Source organism: Sciurus carolinensis, chromosome 17 (genome assembly GCF_902686445.1).
Source record: "Sciurus carolinensis chromosome 17, mSciCar1.2, whole genome shotgun sequence".
Taxonomy (NCBI): domain Eukaryota; kingdom Metazoa; phylum Chordata; class Mammalia; order Rodentia; family Sciuridae; genus Sciurus; species Sciurus carolinensis.
Window position 1 is genome coordinate 58,924,555 of NC_062229.1, and position 18,326 is coordinate 58,942,880.

The 18,326-nt window shown below is 41.3% G+C and overlaps 1 protein-coding gene and 1 pseudogene across 1 annotated transcript in view; one reads left to right on the forward strand and one right to left on the reverse strand.

Annotated features, from left to right (window-relative positions):
- Fhit (fragile histidine triad diadenosine triphosphatase) overlaps positions 1-18,326 on the reverse strand; it is a 1,508,571-nt gene that overhangs the window by 541,491 nt on the left and 948,754 nt on the right. The window lies entirely within an intron of this gene.
- On the forward strand, positions 7,002-8,186 carry LOC124968920 (glutamine synthetase-like; annotated as a pseudogene).

Sequence of the window (18,326 nt, forward strand, 5' to 3'; positions counted from 1 at the left end):
AGCAGCTATGAACATTGATGTGGCTGTATCTCTGTAGTATGCTGATTTTAAGTCCTTTGGGTATAGGCCAAGGAGTGGGATAGCTGGGTCAAATGGTGGTTCCATTCCAAGTTTTCTAAGGAGTCTCCACACTGCTTTCCAGAGTGGCTGCACTAATTTGCAACCCCACCAGCAATGTATGAGTGTACCTTTTTCCCCACATCCTCGCCAGCACCTGTTGTTGCTTGTATTCTTGATAATCGCCATTCTGATTGGGGTGAGATGGAATCATAGGGTGGTTTTGATTTGCATTTCTCTTATTACTAGAGATGTTGAACATTATTCCATATGTTTGTTGATTGCTTGTAGATCTTCTTCTGTGAAGTGTCTATTCATTTCCTTAGCCCATTTGTCGATTGGATTATTTGCATTCTTGGTGTAGAGTTTTTTGAGTTCTTTACAGATTCTGGAGATTAGTGCTCTATCTGAATTATGATTGGCAAAGAGTTTCTCCCACTCTGTAGGCTCTTTCTTCGCATTGCTGATAGTTTCCTTTGCTGAGAGAAAGCTTTTTAGTTTGAATCTATCCCAGTTATTGATTCTTGCATTTATTTCTTGTGCTATGGGAGTCCTGTTGAGGAACCCTGGTCCTAAGCCGACATGTTGAAGCTCTGGACCTACTTTTTCTTCTATAAGATGCAAGGTCTCTGTTCTGATTCTGAGTTCCTTAATCCATTTTGAATTTAGTTTCGTGCATGGTGAGAGATATGGGTTTAGTTTCATTCTGTTGCATATGGATTTCCAATTCTCCCAGCACCATTTGTTGAAGAGGCTATCTTTTCTCCATTGCATATTTTTGGCCCCTTTGTTTAGTATGAGAAAATTGTATTTATTTGGGTTTGTGTCCGTGTCCTCTATTCTGTACCATTGATCCACCTTTCTATTTTGGTGCCAATACCATGCCGTTTTTGTTACTATTGCTTTGTAGTAGAGTTGAAGATCTGGTATTGCGGTACCCCCTGCTTCACTCTTTCTGCCAAGGATTACTTTAGCTATTCTGGGTTTTATTCTTCCTCCAGATGAATTTCATAATTGCTTGCTCTATTTCTGTGAGGTACATCTTTGGGATTTTAATTGGAATTGCATTGAATCTGTATAGCACTTTTGGTACTATAGCCATTTTGACAATATTAATTCTGCCTATTCAAGAACATGGGAGATCTTTCCATCTTCTAAGGTTTTCTTTCATTTCTTTCTTTAGTGTTCTGTAGTTCTCATTGTAGAGGTCCTTGACCTCTTTTGTGAGCTTGATTCCCAAGTATTTTATTTTTTTTGATGCTATTGTGAATGGGGTAGTTTTCCTAATTTCTCTTTCTGAAGATTCATCGCTTATGTATAAAAGTGCATTAGATTTATGTGCATTGATCTTACATCCTGCTACTTTACTGAATTCACTTATGAGTTCTAAAAGTTTTCTGGTGGAATTTCCTGGTTCCTCTAAGTATATAATCATATCATCAGCAAATAGGGATAGTTTGAGTTCTTCTTTTCCTATTCATATCCCTTTAATTTCTTTGGTCTGTCTAATTGCTCCGGCTAGAGTTTCAAGGATGATATTGAATAGAAGTGGTGAAAGAGGGTATCCCTGCCTTGTTCCAGTTTTTAGGGGGAATGCTTTCAGTTTTTCACCATTAAGAATAATATTAGCCATGGGTTTAGCATAGATGGCCTTTACAATGTTAAGGAATGTTCCCACTATCCCTATTTTTTCTAGTATTTTGAGCATGAAGGGGTGCTGTATTTTATCAAATGCTTTTTCTGCATCTATTGAAATAATCATGTGATTCTTGAATTTAAGTCTATTGATATGGTGAATTACATTTATTGATTTCCTGATGTTGAACCAACCTTGCATCCCTGGGATGAAACCCACTTGATCATGGTGCACTATCTTTTTAATATGTTTTTGTATGCGATTTGCTAAAATTTTGTTGAGAATTTTTGCGTAGATGTTCTTTAAGGATATTGGTATGAAATTTTCTTTCCTCAATGTGTCTCTGTCTGGTTTAGGTATCAGGGTAATATTGGCTTCATAGAATGAGTTTGGGAGGGTTCCCTCCTCCTCTATTTTATGGAATACTTTGAGAAGTATTGGAATGAGCTCTTCTTTAAAGGTTTTGTAGAACTTGGCTGAGAACCATCTGGTCCTGGACTTTTCTTTCTTGGTAGGCTTTTGATGACTTCTTCTATTTCATTACTTGAAATTGGTCTATTTAAATTGTGTATGTCCTCCTCGTTCAGTTTAGGCAATTCATATGTCTCTAGAAACCTGTTGATGTCTTCAAAATTCTCTTTTGTTGGAGTATAGATTTTCAAAATAGCTTCTAATTATGTTTTGTATCTCAATCGTGTCTGTTGTGATATTTCCTTGTTCATTCCGAATTTTAGTGATTTGGGTTTTCTCTCCTCTTCTCTTTGTTAGTGTCGCTAACGGTTTATCAATTTTGTTTATTTTTTTGAAGAACCAACTATGTATTTTGTCAATTTTTTGTATTGTTTCTTTTGTCTCAAATTCATTGATTTCAGCTCTGAGTTTAACTATTTCCTGTCTTCTACTACTTTTGGTGTTGTTCTGTTCTTTTTCTAGGGCTTTGAGCTATAGTGTTAGGTTGTTTATTTGTTGAGTTTTACTTCTTTTATTAAATGCGCTCCATGTAAATTTTCCTCTAAGTACTGCTTTCATAGTGTCCCAGAGATTTTGATATGATGTTTCTTTGTTCTCGTTTACCTCTAAGAATTTTTTAATTTCCTTCCTAATATCTTCTGTTATCCATTCATCATATAATAACATATTGTTTAATCTCCAGGTGTTGGAGTAGTTTCTGTTTTTTATTCTTTCATTTATTTCTAACTTCAATCCATTATGATCTGATAGAATACAAGGTAGTGTCTCTATCTTCTTGTATTTGCTAACATTAGCTTTGTGGCATAATATATGGTCTATTTTAGAGAAGGATCCATGTGCTGCTGAGAAGAAAGTGTATTCGCTCTTGGTTGGATGGTTAAAAAATCTGCTGATATCTGTATTGGTTTCCCCCTGAATGTAATTTGGTTCTTTTCTCTCACAGCCTTTAAAATTCTGTCTTTATTTTGTATGTTAGGTATTTTCATTATAATGTGCCTTGGTGTGGGTCTGTCGTAATTTTGTGTATTTGGAGTCCTATAAGCCTCTTGAGCTTGATTTTCCATTTCATTCTTCAGATTTGGGAAATTTTCTGAAATTATTTCATTGAATAGATTGTTCATTCCTTTGGTTTGTTTCTCTAAGCCCTTCCTCAATCCCAATAATTCTCAAATTTGACCTTTTCATGATATCTCATAGTTCTTGTAGATTCTGTTCATGATTTCTTACCATCTTCTCTGTTTGTTCAACTTTGTTTTCAAGGTTAAATATTTTGTCTTCAATATCTGAGGTTCTGTCTTCCAGGTGTTCTATCCTTTTGGTTATGCTTTCTATGGAGTTCTTAATTTGGTTTATTGTTTCCTTCATTTCAAGGATTTGTTTGGTTTTTTTTCAAAATCTCTAACTCTTTATTGAAATGATCTTTTGCTTCCTGTATTTGCTCTTTTAACTGTCGATCGGTGTGATCATTCAATGCCTGCATTTGCTCTTTCATCTCATCGTTTGCTTCCCTGATCATTTTAATTATGTACATTCTGAACTCCCTTACTGTCTTTTCTTCTGCCATGCTGTCATTGGCTTTTATTGATGTAACATCTAGATTTGTTTGGGGCATTTTCTTCCCTTGTTTTCTCATGTTGTTCAGGAATCAGTGGGTCATTAAGATATTACAGATTTCCTCTATTGACTTATAATGTCCCTGAAGATTGCTAGTATATCCCCTCTTATCCTTCAGTAGCCTGAAGTCTTGGAGGAAGTTGATAATGCGGTGCTCCACAAGGAACTTGCCTCTCTAGGGGTGGTGACCCTCAGGTGGGGTATATTCCCTGATAGTGGGCAGAGGTGCCTCCACTTGTTGACCAATGGTCATGCAAAGGGGAACTAGGTTGCGGGCTGAGGCAAGGCCTGTTTGTGCCTGTGTTTCTGGTTTTACCGTCCTTCTGGGAAAACTTCATCCGGCAGGGAATACTCACCCGGAGGGAAGGTCTCACTGGTCAGTTCTTCTCCTAGAGGTTCCCCTCAATCTACAACTACCGCCTGGGCTGGGCTGCCTTCCTCTGCAACGTTCCCAGGGGCCTGGACCTACCTCCTAGGCCTGGGAGCCTCACCCTTCACAGACGAGTCTCCTTAGGCTGCCTATCTCAGAGAATCTGCCCGCAGTCCTGGAAACTTCGCTCTACCCCTAAGCGTGTCTCTGTGCGGCTCTTCAACCAAGAAGCCACCTAGGTCCTGGGACCCTGCTATGCACCTAATCGCCTGCCTATGCGGACCCTCCTCTGAGCCGCCACCTGGAGCCCCGTACAATAGCTCCAAGTCCCAGAGACTCGCCACACGCCTTTTCCTCCGGATAGCCGCCCAGTGTTCCGACGCAGTTACTAGGAGTCCAAGCAACGCACTTCACATCTCCTCCTCCCACCAACTGCCAGTAGCCCCAGGCAGTCACTCTGAGTCCAAGTGACCCGCCGTGTTCCTCCTCCTCCTCGGGGTAGCCCCCCGGGTGTTCAGGAGTGGTTGTTCGGAGACCAAGCGACCCACCGCGCTCCTCCTCCGGGCCGGCCACCGGTGTTCAGGAGTGGTCGCTTTGAGTCCAAACAACTCACCACTTGCCTCCTCCTCTGAGCAGCCATCCGGAGCTCTGATGCAGTCACTCCTAGACCAAGAAACCCGCCACGTTCCTCCTTTCCTCCGGGCAGCCCCCCGGTGTTCAGAAGCGGTCACTCTGAGTCTAAACAGCTCCCACGCAGCTCCTCCTCAGGCAGCCACCTGGAGCCCCAGTGGTTGCTCCGAGTCCAAGCGCTGTGCTGAGCAGCCACCTCTACGATGCTCCCAGTTGTCCGAGTTCACTGCTCCAGCGGGGGGAGGGGTGTCTCGCCGAGTGACTCTACTTCACAAAGTTCCCTGCATTCTGGGACTACCGCCCCATCCGGGATGCCTCCCCAGCGGGAGAGACTCACCCAGCGGCTTTGAGTTGGTCCCAAGTCTCTCACTATCTCCTCTTTTGAATCCTGCGTCCTGGAGCAACATGAAATGCAGCCTCCCTCTAGTCCGCCATCTTGAAACCCTTCACATGGATTTCTTAGTGACTTGAAGGAGTAGTTTGCTTCCCAAAGTTACTGCAGGGATCATTCCAAATGTTGATGAGGAAACACAGTAACAGGAATTCTCATTCTTTATTGATGGAAATGCAAAATGATACAGCCACTCTGGAAAACTGGTAGGTTTTGAAAATCTAAACTCTTACCACACAATCCTATAATCAAGCTCCTGGGGATTTACCCAACTGAGTTGAAAACTTAGGTTCACACAAAAATCCATTCACGGAAGTTTATAGAAAGTTTATTCTTCATAAATTATATTTGAACAGGTGAATGTACAAACTGTGGTGCATCTATAATGTAATATTTTCTGACTTTAAAAAAGAGCTATCAGGGCTGGGCAGATAGTTCAGTCAGTAGCGTGCTTGCCTTGCAAGCACAAGGCCCTGGGTTCAATCCCCAGCACTGCAAAAAAAAAAAAAAAAAAAGCTATCAAACCATGAAAAGACATGAAAGAATCTTAAATGCATAGTGATAAGTGAATGAAGTCATTTGAAATGACTGCCCACTGTATGATTCCAATGATATAACATTCTGGAAAAGTCTAATAGAGACAAAAGAAAGATCAGTGGTTACCAGAGGTTCAGTATGGGAAAAATTTTAGGGCAGTATAAACTATTCTGTATGAAATTGTAATGTTGGATTATATGACAATATACATTTATAAAATTCACTCAAACATAAAAATACTAAGAGAGAACTTTATATAAATTCTAGACTTAAATTAATAATACATCAATAGTGGTTCATTAATTTAAGCAATGAACACACCACACATGTAAAAATGTTAATAATACAGGAAACTGCCTGGAAAACAGGGCTAAAAGTGAGAACTCTAATATCTGTTCAATTTTTCTGAAAATCTAAAACTGTTCTAAAAAAAATCAAGTCTTTGAATTTAGAAAAAGGAAAACAAACTTTCATGAAACTTATTTGAGATGGTCTCTGGGGACAAGATGCAGAAATTCCTCTTTCAACATCTAGGAAAGTTATCATGGCTACTAAAGCATGAGTCCATTGCTTTAGGCATACAGAGTTCGAAGGTGGGTATAATAACTGGTTTGAAGTGGATGTAATGTCAAGAACAGGGCTCAACTCTTAAAGAACAGGGTATGGCAAAGCCATATTTCCTCAAGATAAGCCATCTGAATGAAGCCAGGCTTTGGAGAGGATACACATGTAAATATTGGCCTCTGTTTAGACTATTCAGTAACAAGAAGTGTACAAATTGTATAGTCTCCTCATGCAAGATAAAATTTCTTTCACCAGAAATAATGGACATATTTTTGAGAGTGCACAATAGGGAAAATGTGTGTATGTGTGTGCATGAGTGTTTTTAGTGTCAAAAAATGCTCAGCTTTGTTTCCTCAACTCATCCAGTTAGAATACTATTTATGTATACATAGTTAATAAGTAATATATAGTATTTATATTACATGTCATCATATACTATATAGTATTACATGTAAGTAATTTAGTATAATACATCTTAAATTATTGTAACACACCTATTAACATATTAAGAATAACATCTTAAGAGCTGAGAATGGGAGAAGAGTGGAGCAACTGAGTGGCATGGCAAACTCCTCTCCTCTCTCCTCACCTCGTTCTCATGGCCCACCTACCATCTGCTCTCTGCCCAGGAATTGAACCCAGGGTCTACAGGCCTCTAAGTGCTGTGTTGCTAAGCTACATTCCCAGTCCCATGAATCTGCTTTAATTGCTTCAAAAGAACACCTTCTACCATGGCCACCTCTGCAAGTTCCCACTTGAACAAAGACATCAAGCAGGTGTATATGTCCCTGTCACCGGATAAGAAAGTCCAAGCTATGTATATCTGGATTGATGGTGCCGGAGAAGGACTTCACTGTAAGACACACCCTGGACTCTGAGCCCGAGAGTGTAGAAGAGTTGTCTGAGTGGAATTTTGATGGTTCTCTACTTTTCAGTCTGAAAGCTCCAATAGTGACATGTATCTTGTACCTTCTGCCATGTTTCAAGACCCCTCCTGCAAGGATCCCAACAAGCTGGTGTTCTGTGAAGTTTTCAAGTATAACCGAAAGCTTGTAGAGACCAATTTAAGGCACACCTGTAAATGAATAAAGGATGTGGTGAGCAACCAGCATCCCTGGTTTGGAATGGAGCAGGAATACACTCTCATGGGCACAGATATTCATCCCTTTGGTTGACCTTCCAATGGCTTTCCTGGTCCCCAAGGTCTATAATACTGTGATGTGGGAGCAGATGAAGTCTATGGCAAGGATATTGTGGAGGCTCATTACTGGGCCTGCTTGTATGCTGGAGTCAAGATTACGGGGACAAATGCTGAGGTCATGCCTGCCCAGTGGGAATCCCAGATAGGACCGTGTCATGGGAGATCATCTCTGGGTGGCCTGTTTCATCTTGCATCCTGTATGTGAAGACTTTGAAGTGATAGATACCTTTGATCCCAATCCCATTCCTGGGAACTGGAATGGTGCCGGCTGCCACACCGGCTTTAGTACCAAGGCCATGAAGGAGGAGAATGGTCTGAAGTATATTGAGAAGGCCATCGAGAAACTAAGCAAGAGGCCACATCCAAGCCTATGATCCCAAGGGGGGCCTGGACAATGCCCCACAACTGACTGGATTCCACAAAACCTACAACAATGACTTCTGCTGGCGTGACCAACCATAGTGCTAGCATCCACCTTCCCCGGACTGTCATCCAGGAGAGGAAGGGTTACTTTGAAGACCATCGCCCATTTGCCAATTGTGACCCCTATGCAGTGACAAAAGCCCTCATCCACACATGTCTTCTCAGTGAAACTGGTGATAAGCCCTTTCAGTACAAAACTAAGTGGACTGGACCTCAGCCATCAAATCAAGCCCCTCCTAGTTCTGCATCCCACTCCAACTCTTCACCCTCTCTGTTGTCCTGCTGTTTTTGATTGTGACTCAAAGGCTGGAATATCAAGGTCTTTTTTTATTCCTTGTGCCCAGTTAATCTTGCTTTCTTAGGCCAGGACAGAGGTGTTAAGTTCCTAACCTCAGCACCCCAGCCTCTTTAACCTGTCACTGGAGCTTTTTGATGCGTATGGGAGGGTGGGGAGCACGGCCATACTCCTCCTCAGGTGTGCCTGGCTGTTAGGCATGGCTGTGGGATGCAGCATGTTTGGGGGACTGGGGAGTACATTTTCTTCAAGGTTGCTTAAAGTGGTGAGGTTAGGTTAGAATTTCCCCTCTTGGTGGAAAACTATTTCTTAAGGTGTAACCAGCTTTCTATAGAGAAGGGTGTGGGTAGTGGTCAGCGAAAGAAACACCCAAGTCTCCTGCTGCAGCACTTCCATTGCTTGGGGCTGCATGCCCTCCCATGGACACAAAGCTGAGTAAACTGGTAGATGGCCCTGCCTTAAAAGATAAAGTTCTTAGTGCTTGGACCTTCATTTATAACACAAAGCAGAGTAGTGTTTTTATATTTAAATATAAAAACAAAAATATTATGGGTGTGTGGGCATGTGTTTTTCTAAGGGAGGAAATCATCTTCATCACTGGGTGCTAAATTTGAGGCCAATACTTTGGTTTAGAAATAAAGGAAATCCTTTGGAGCAGGAGTGGGGGAGTGTGGTACTGGAAAAGCTGGTTACTAGGGGCTCCTGGTCTTCATTACCACTTCCGGGTTGCCCTGTCCTATCTACCCTTCTTTCAGGAGGTGGACCCTGGACAGCGGCCAGGTGGATGCACATGGCGAGGTTTAAGACCCCCATAGTCGTCCATGGGCTTCAGGGAGCAAGTTGGCTGGCCCATGTGAGCATGTTCCTGACAAGAGACGTTGGATTATTTTCTGGTGAAACTAGCATGTCACTAAAGCAGGCCTTTTGGTACATTAAATTTTTTAAAAGCAAAACAGAAGTTTAGATTTTAATCAAATTTGTAGGGTTTCTAAGTCTAAGTTTTCAAAATTGTCTGCGTCAGCTGTCTCCTTCCACTCTTCTCTTGGAGGAGTTGGGGACAGGGCAGGAGGAAAACATTCTTGTAATGTTGTATCCCCGTGTCTTTTCACCTGATGCAGAATATTCCTTTGTTAAGATTCCTAAGGAGTTACCCTTTTTTCTTCTAAAATAAACAAACCCCACCTCCATCCTGCATTTCCCCTACTGTTCTCTGGTTTTTGTGCTGGCCACAGCAGGACAGCTGTGATTTTCTCTTGCCACGACAACTTCTAATTGCCGTGTACAGTATGTTAGAGTTAGATAACTCCTTATTGTAAACAAACTGTACCTGCCCAGAGCAGCGCTTGTAAATCAACCTAACATAAAAAAAGAACATTCTTAAGTTAGTCACATACCATAAAATTTACTCTAAGTATAATAAATAGTATATAGTATTATTTATATGACATAATACAGTATTATTTATATAGTAGCATATATTACATAAATAATACATCTAATATTACTATAGCATATATACTATTTATATGTAATACAAATAATACAAGATGTATTTTATGATATGATATATGATATAAATATATCTATTAATATAGTAATAGATATATTATTCACCTACCACAAAATTTACCCTATTAAAGTATGAAAGACTATAGTTTTTAGTATATTCACAAAGACGTACATCTATCACCACTATCTAATTCGAGAAACCAAACCTTATTTGGAGCACAGGCTTCAAATTCAGAGCAAAGGGACTGATGAGCCAGGGAACTGATCTAAAAGAAAATCCTTGATTTTTAAGAAGAGTTGACTTACTTTGCATGTTACTTAACATCCTGTCAGTATTTAAAAGGTTTGCTTCCTTCCAGTAATCATGCAGGCTGATACTTTTTAAAGTTTCCACACAGAAGATTGTCATCCTGACCCGAAGAAAAAATTGAGTGTAAAAATGTACACATTTGGACTGAATAATGAAAAAGAGGTGGAGGAGTGCACAGGAAGAGGCAGAAAAGGAGAGTCTAGGCCAAAGGTATACAGTAGGGAAAATAAAAAAGTTTCTAGGGCACTGCAGAAAGACAATGTATTCTAGTGATTACCTTTATTAGACTCTATTGGATCAGGAGCCAATTCATTAAACATTAACGGCAGGGGAATGCCATCCATATATTATAAATAGCCATTAAGTTGAGATAGACAGCTCTGCACAGGGTCAGTATGAATTAATAAAAAAACTGAAGCTGGCATTTCAGAATCATAAAAAGATAGATTTAGTGGAAAATATTCAATAAGAATAAGGAAGAACAGTATATATTACACTATTTGTCTGAAGAACAAACTAAAAATGAGAACAAATTTACCATAAACCTAAAAATACCCTTCATGAACGAAATAGGAATTTCTTGAAAATGGTTATCACTTACACTTAAGAATCTTAGCAGTTCAACGTGTGACATTGGCAAATGATAAATGCAAAGACAAATGAGAAGTAGACGTTCAGGTGGAAATTAGACAAAATGTTAATGGAACCAGAATGTCCTCACTGAATCTAGTCCCACATATATGTGACAGCAGCAGAACTGATCTTAGCAGCAGATCAGTTTTAAATCTCAACATTCTTTATTGGGTTAATCTTGGATCTTTATACTTAACTATACCTACAAGGCAAGTTTGCTACAAAATAAAAGTCATTGTTAATTTTAGCATTAATGATCACTGTGTCAACTTTTAAGACACAAAAATTAATATGGCCCTGATTCAGAAAAATTATCAAAAAATTTTAAAATATGGTGGGGTGGTGGTAGTGGTAGATATAGGTGGTCCATTCATACTAGACTATTGTTTAACAAATCCATTTAAGGGTTATTATTTAATCCTTTAAGATAATGTACCTGTCTGACTTTGTTATATATTTTTATTGTACAACTGTAGTGAAGTTGCAAGTTAACTTGGGACTTTAGTCTGCTATAAATGATAAACATAGTTAATGGTCTCACTGCCCTATATGATATTAGCCAGTCTTATATCAAACCTGGGAATCTTATTTAATACTACTTTCCCCTCCACTTTTATTTATTTATTTATTTATTTATTTAAATACATTTATTCAATGTCATAATCAGACTATTACATCCAGCAATCAACAACATGGGTGCAGAAAAAATAAAATAACCTATGATACAATTTGTCACAAATACAATCCTCCAGGTTTTTTTGCCCATACACATGATTCTTGTCCAAAACATGCCTTCTTTGTAGCAGCTAGGCTCTGCTACCACTTTGCTTGGCTGAGTTCACAAATCTGTTGTCACCTGTAGTTCCCTGTCACTTCTCTGGCTCTCCTCTCCTGCTAAGCTTAGTTTCCTGGCAGTGTTAAAACCTTCTGCCACTTCTGTAGCTACTGCTGCTGCTGGAACTGCCACATCCACCTTGGTTTCATGGTTTGGCAAAGTATTGGACTCTACCACCGTAAGGTCAGAGCTTCTGCCTCTAAAGTTTCTACCCTCCATGGGTCCAAAACTTGATAACTGATTGTTGTAATTGCAAAAATCATTGTAGATTCCACCACCTACAAAATTGCTTCTGTCATTACCAAATCCACTGGAACCATCCCTGATGCCACCATATCCACCACCACCATGCTGCCACCAAAGCCACCATGACTACTGAAGTTTCCTCCATGACCAAAATTGTCATTTCCACCAAAACCACCTCCACGACCACCACCAAAGTTTCCAAAACCACTTCCACCTCTTTGGTTAGATAAAGTACTGCTTTGACAGGGCTTTGCTCAATTCACATTATGGTATTTTTGAATGACAATCTTATCCATAGTCATAGTTGTCAAAAGTTACAAAAGCAAAGCCCCTCCTCTTTCCACTGCCTCTGTCAGTTATTTCAGTAACTTCAATTTTCTTGTACTGTTCAAAATAATCTCATAAGTGACGCTCTTCAGTGTCTTCTTTAATGCCACCAACAAAGATTTTTTTTCACAGTTAAGTGGGACCCTGGTCTTTGAGAATCTTGAGTCATCTCTCTTTGGTTCCACAACTCTTCCATCCTCCTTGTGTGGTCTTGCACTCATGGCTGCATCCACTTCCTCCACAGTGAAAAACCCAAAGCCCCTGGAGCACTTGGTGTTTGAGTCTCTCATTATTGCACAGTTCGTGAGTGTTCCCCATTGTTCAAAATGGTTTCTCAGACTCTCATCAGTTGTTTCAAACCTCAGCCCTTTGACGAATAGCTTCTGTAGCTGTTTGGGCTCTTTAGGTGATTCTGATTTAGACATGATGGCAGTAGAAAGAGAGACTTTAACGATGTCTTAATTTAGCTGAACATAGTATTCTGGTAAGTGAAACACAGTTTCCTTCCATGATACCCTTCTTTTGCAACATGCAACATATAATGAACATGCCAACCAATGCATAACTTCTCCCTCTAGACTGTAGTTGCCTCGGATGGTGGTGAAGTCATCCAGGGCTTCGGCCGCGCTCCACTTGTCCAGGTTCAGCTCCTGGCATAGGGCCTGTTGAGCCTCCCTGGCCGCGGCGACCACTGCCGCCCCGTCGGCGTGGGGCTCGTCCTCGAACATCCCTGCGGGCCATGCGGCCGCGAGCCTCGACCCCCGGCTCCTTTCTCCCTCCCGAGCGCGCTACCCACCTTATTTTTTTATTAGAAGAATACTTATCACTACCCAGATCCTTAACATACCATGAATTTCATTGGTTTCTTCATTAAAGACTTATTAAGGGGGGGCCAAGATGGCGGACTAGAGGGCGGCTGCATTTCACGCTGCTCCAGGACGCAAGATTCAAAAGAGGAGATAGTGAGAGACTTGGGACCAACTCAAAGCTGCCGGGTGAGTCTCTCCTGTTGGGGAGGCGTCCCGGATGGGGCGGTAGCCCCGGAACGCAGGGAATTTGTGAAGTGGAGTTGCTCGGTGAGACGCCCCTCCCCCCACTGGAGCGGTAAACACGGACAACTGGGATCATCGTAGAGGAGGCGGCTCAGCATAGCGCTTGGACTCGAGCAGCCGCTGGGGCTCCGGGTGGCTGCCTGGGGAGGAGCTGCGTGGTGAGCTGTTTGGACCCAGAGTGACCGCTTCCGAACACCGGGGGGTTGCCCGGAGGAGGAGGAGAGGCCCGGCGGGTCGCTTGGGTCTAGGAGTGACTGCATCAGAGCCAGGGGCGGTTGCCAGAGGAGGAGCTGCGTGGTGAGCTGTTTGAACTCAGAGTGGGCGCTCCTGAGCGCCGGGGGACTGCCCGGAGGAAGAGGAGGAGCACGGCGGGACGCTTGGTCTGGGAATGACTGCATCAGAGCCACAGGCGGTTGCCAGAGGAGGAGTTGTGTGGTGAACTGTTTGAACCCAGAGCGAGCGCTCCTGAGTGCCGGGAGGTTGCCCGGAGGAGGAGGAGGAGCGCGGCGTGTTGCTTGACCTGGGAGTGGCTGCATCAGAGCTGCGGGCGGTTGCCGAAGGAGGAGCTGCGTGACGAGCTGTTTGAACTCGGAGCAGCTGCTCCAGAACACTGGTGGCCTGCCTGGAGGAGGAGAGCGGTGGGACGCTTAGTCTGTGAGTGACTGCATCAGAACCACAGGCGGTTGCCAGAGGAGGAGGCGAGTGGTGAGTTGATTGGACTAAAAGCAACCGCTCCGGAACACCGGTGGCCTGCCTGGAGAAGGAGCGTGGTGAGTCACCTGGTCTCGGAGCCACCGCTCCTGAACACCCGGGCGGCTACCACAAGGAGGAGGAGGAGGAACAGGGCGGGTCACTTGGACTTGGAGTGACTGCCTAGGGCTACGGGTGGTTGGTGGGAGGAGGAGACCCAAAGTGAGTTGTTTGGATTCCTAGTGACTGCGTTGGAAACCGGGCGGCTGTCCGGAGGAGGAGGTGTGTGGCGGGTCTCTGTATCTCGGAGCTATTGTACGGGGCTCCAGGTGGTGGCTCAGGGGAGGGGCTGCATAGCCAGGCGATTGGTGCAGAGCAGGGTCCCAGGAGCTAGGTGGCTTCTTGCTGGAAGAGCCGCACAGAGACACGCCTAGGGGCGGAGCGAAGTTTCCAGGGCGGCGGGCAGACTCTCTGGGAGAGGCAGCCTAAGGAGACTCGCCTGCGAAGGGTGAGGCTCCCAGGCCCAGGACGTAGGTCCGGGCCCCTGGGATCGTTGCAGAAGAAGACAGCCCAGCCCAGGGGGTAGTTGCAGATTGAGGGGAACCTCTAGGAGGGCAACTGACTAGCGAGACGTCCCCACCGAGTGACTCTTCCCGGCCAGGGGAGGTTTTCCCACAGGGACAGTAAAGTCAGAGACATAGGCACAAACAGGCCTTGCCTCAGCCCGCAGCCTACTTCCCCGTTGGATGACCATTGGTCAACAAGTGGAGACACCTCTGCCCACTAGCAGGGAATATACGCCACCCTAGAGAGGCAGCTTCTTCGTGGAGCTCTGCATTATCAACCTCCTCCAAGACTTCAGGCTACTGAAGGATAAGAGGGGATATACTAACAATCTTCAGGGACATTATAAGTCAAAAGAGGAAATCTGCAATATCTTAATGACCCACTGATCCCTGAACAATATGAGAAAACAAGGGAAGAAAATGCCCCAAACAAATCTAGAAGTTACATCAATAAAATCCAACGACAGCATGGCAGAAGAAATGACAGAAAGGGAGTTCAGAATGTACATAATTAAAATGATTAGGGAAGCAAACGATGAGATGAAAGAGCAAATGCAGGCATTGAACGATCGCACCAATCGACAATTAACAGAGCAAATTCAGGAAGCAAAAGATCATTTCAATAAAGAGTTAGAGATATTGAAAAAAAACCAAACAGAAATCCTTGAAATGAAGGAAACAATAAACCAAATTAAGAACTCCATAGAAAGCACAACCAATAGGATAGAACAGCTGGAAGACAGAACTTCAGATATTGAAGACAAAATATTTAACCTCGAAAACAAAGTTGAACAAACAGAGAAGATGGTGAGAAATCATGAACAGAATCTCCAAGAACTATGGGATATCATGAAAAGGCCAAATTTGAGAATTATTGGGATTGAGGAAGGCTTAGAGAAACAAACCAAAGGAATGAACAATCTATTTGAAGAAATAATATCAGAAAATTTCCCAAATCTGAAGAATGAAATGGAAAATCAAGTCCAAGAGGCTTATAGGACTCCAAATACACAAAATTACAACAGACCCACACCAAGGCACATTATAATGAAAATACCTAACATACAAAATAAAGACAGAATTTTAAAGGCTGTGAGAGAAAAGAACCAAATTACATTCAGGGGGAAGCCAATACGGATATCAGCAGATTTTTCAATCCAGACCCTAAAAGCTAGAAGGGCCTGGAACAACATTTTTCAAGCTCTGAAAGAAAATGGATGCCAACCAAGAATCTTATACCCAGCAAAACTTACCTTCAAATTTGACGATGAAATAAGATCATTCCATGATAAACAAAAGCTAAAAGAATTTACAAAAAGAAAGCCAGCATTACAGAACATTCTCAGCAAAATATTCCATGAGGAAGAGATAAAAAACAAAGAAGCAAATCAGCAAAGGGAGGAATTATCCTAAAGGAACTGTCAAATAAAGGAGGAACCAAGATGTGTCAAAAATTTTAAATATGAACCAAATGACTGGGAATACAAATCATATCTCAATAATAACCCTGAATGTTAATGGCCTGAATTCATCAATCAAAAGACATAGACTGGCAGATTGGATTAAAAAGAAAGATCCAACAATATGTTGCCTGCAAGAGACTCACCTCATAGAAAGAGATACCCATAGACTAAAGGTGAAAGGATGGGGAAAAACATACCATGCACATGGGCTCAGCAAAAAAGCTGGAGTATCCATCCTCATTTCAGATAAAGTGGACTTCAAGCCAATGTTAGTTAGAAGGGATAAAGAAGGACATTTCATACTGCTTAAGGGAAGCATAAATCAGCAAGATATAACAATCATAAACATCTATGCCCCAAACAGTGGCTCATCCATATATGTTAAACAAATCCTTCTCAATTTTAGAAACCAAATAGACCATAACACAATAATACTAGGTGATTTTAACACGCCTCTTTCACCACTGGACAGATCTTCCAAACAAAAATTGAACAAAGAAACCATAGATCTCAATAACACAATCAATAATTTAGACTTAACAGACATTTATAGAATATACCATCCAACCAAGAGCGAATACACTTTCTTCTCAGCAGCACATGGATCCTTCTCTAAAATAGACCATATATTATGCCACAAAGCTAATGTCAGCAAATACAAGAAGATAGAGACACTACCTTGTATTCTATCAGATCATAATGGATTGAAGTTACAAATTAATGAAAGAGTAAAAAACAGAAACTACTCCAACACCTGGAGATTAAACAATATGCTACTATATGATGAATGGATAACAGAAGATATTAGGAAGGAAATTAAAAATTCTTAGAGGTAAACGAGAACAAAGAAACAACATATCAAAATCTCTGGGACACTATGAAAGCGGTACTTAGAGGAAGATTTATTTCATGGAGCGCATTTAATAAAAGAAGTAAAACTCAAAAAATAAATGACCTAACACTACAGCTCAAAGCCCTAGAAAAAGAAGAACAGACCAACACCAAAAGTAGTAGAAGACAGGAAATAGTTAAACTGAGAGCTGAAATCAACGAAATTGAAACGAAAGAAACAATACAAAAAATTGACAAAATAAATAGTTGGTTCTTCGAAAAAATAAACAAAATTGATAAACCTTTAGCCACACTAACAAAGAGAAGACGAGAGAAAACCCAAATCACTAAAATTCGGAATGAACAAGGAAATATCACAACAGACACGACCGAAATACAAAACATAATTAGAAGCTATTTTGAAAATCTATACTCCAACAAAATAGAAAATTTCGAAGACATCAACAGGTTTCTAGAGACATATGAATTGCCTAAACTGAACGAGGAGGACATACACAATTTAAATAGACCAATTTCAAGTAATGAAATAGAAGAAGTCATCAAAAGCCTTCCAACAAAGAAAAGTCCAGGACCAGATGGGTTCTCAGCCGAGTTCTACAAAACTTTTAAAGAAGAACTCATTCCAATACTTCTCAAAGTATTCCAGAAAATAGAAGAGGAGGGAACTCTCCCAAACTCATTCTATGAAGCCAATATTACCCTGATTCCTAAACCAGATAGAGACACATCGAGGAAAGAAAATTTCAGACCAATATCCTTAATGAACATCGACGCAAAAATTCTCAACAAAATTTTAGCAAATCGCATACAAAAACATATTAAAAAGATAGTGCACCATGATCAAGTGGGTTTCATCCCAGGGATGCAAGGTTGGTTCAACATCAGGAAATCAATAAATGTCATTCACCATATCAATAGACTTAAAGTCAAGAATCACATGATTATTTCGATAGATGCAGAAAAAGCATTTGATAAAATACAGCACCCCTTCATGCTCAAAACACTAGAAAAAATAGGGATAGTGGGAACATTCCTTAACATTGTAAAGGCCATCTATGCTAAACCCATGGCTAATATCATTCTTAATGGTGAAAAACTGAAAGCATTCCCTCTAAAAACTGGAACAAGGCAGGGATGCCCTCTTTCACCACTTCTATTCAATATCGTCCTTGAAACTCTAGCCAGAGCAATTAGACAGACCAAAGAAATTAAAGGGATACGAGTAGGAAAAGAAGAACTCAAACTATCCCTATTTGCTGATGATATGATTGTATACTTAGAGGAACCAGGAAATTCCACCAGAAAACTTTTAGATCTCATAAGTGAATTCAGTAAAGTAGCGGGATATAAGATCAATGCACATAAATCGAAGGCATTTTTATATATAAGCGATGAATCTTCAGAAAGAGAAATTAGGAAAACTACCCCATTCACAATAGCTTCGAAAAAAATAAAGTATTTGGGAATCAATCTCACAAAAGAGGTGAAAGACCTCTACAATGAGAACTACAGAACACTAAAGAAAGAAATTCAAGAAAACCTTAGAAGATGGAAAGATCTCCCATGTTCTTGGATAGGAAGAATTAATATTGTCAAAATGGCCATACTACCAAAGTGCTATACAGATTCAATGCAATTCCAATTAAAATCCCAA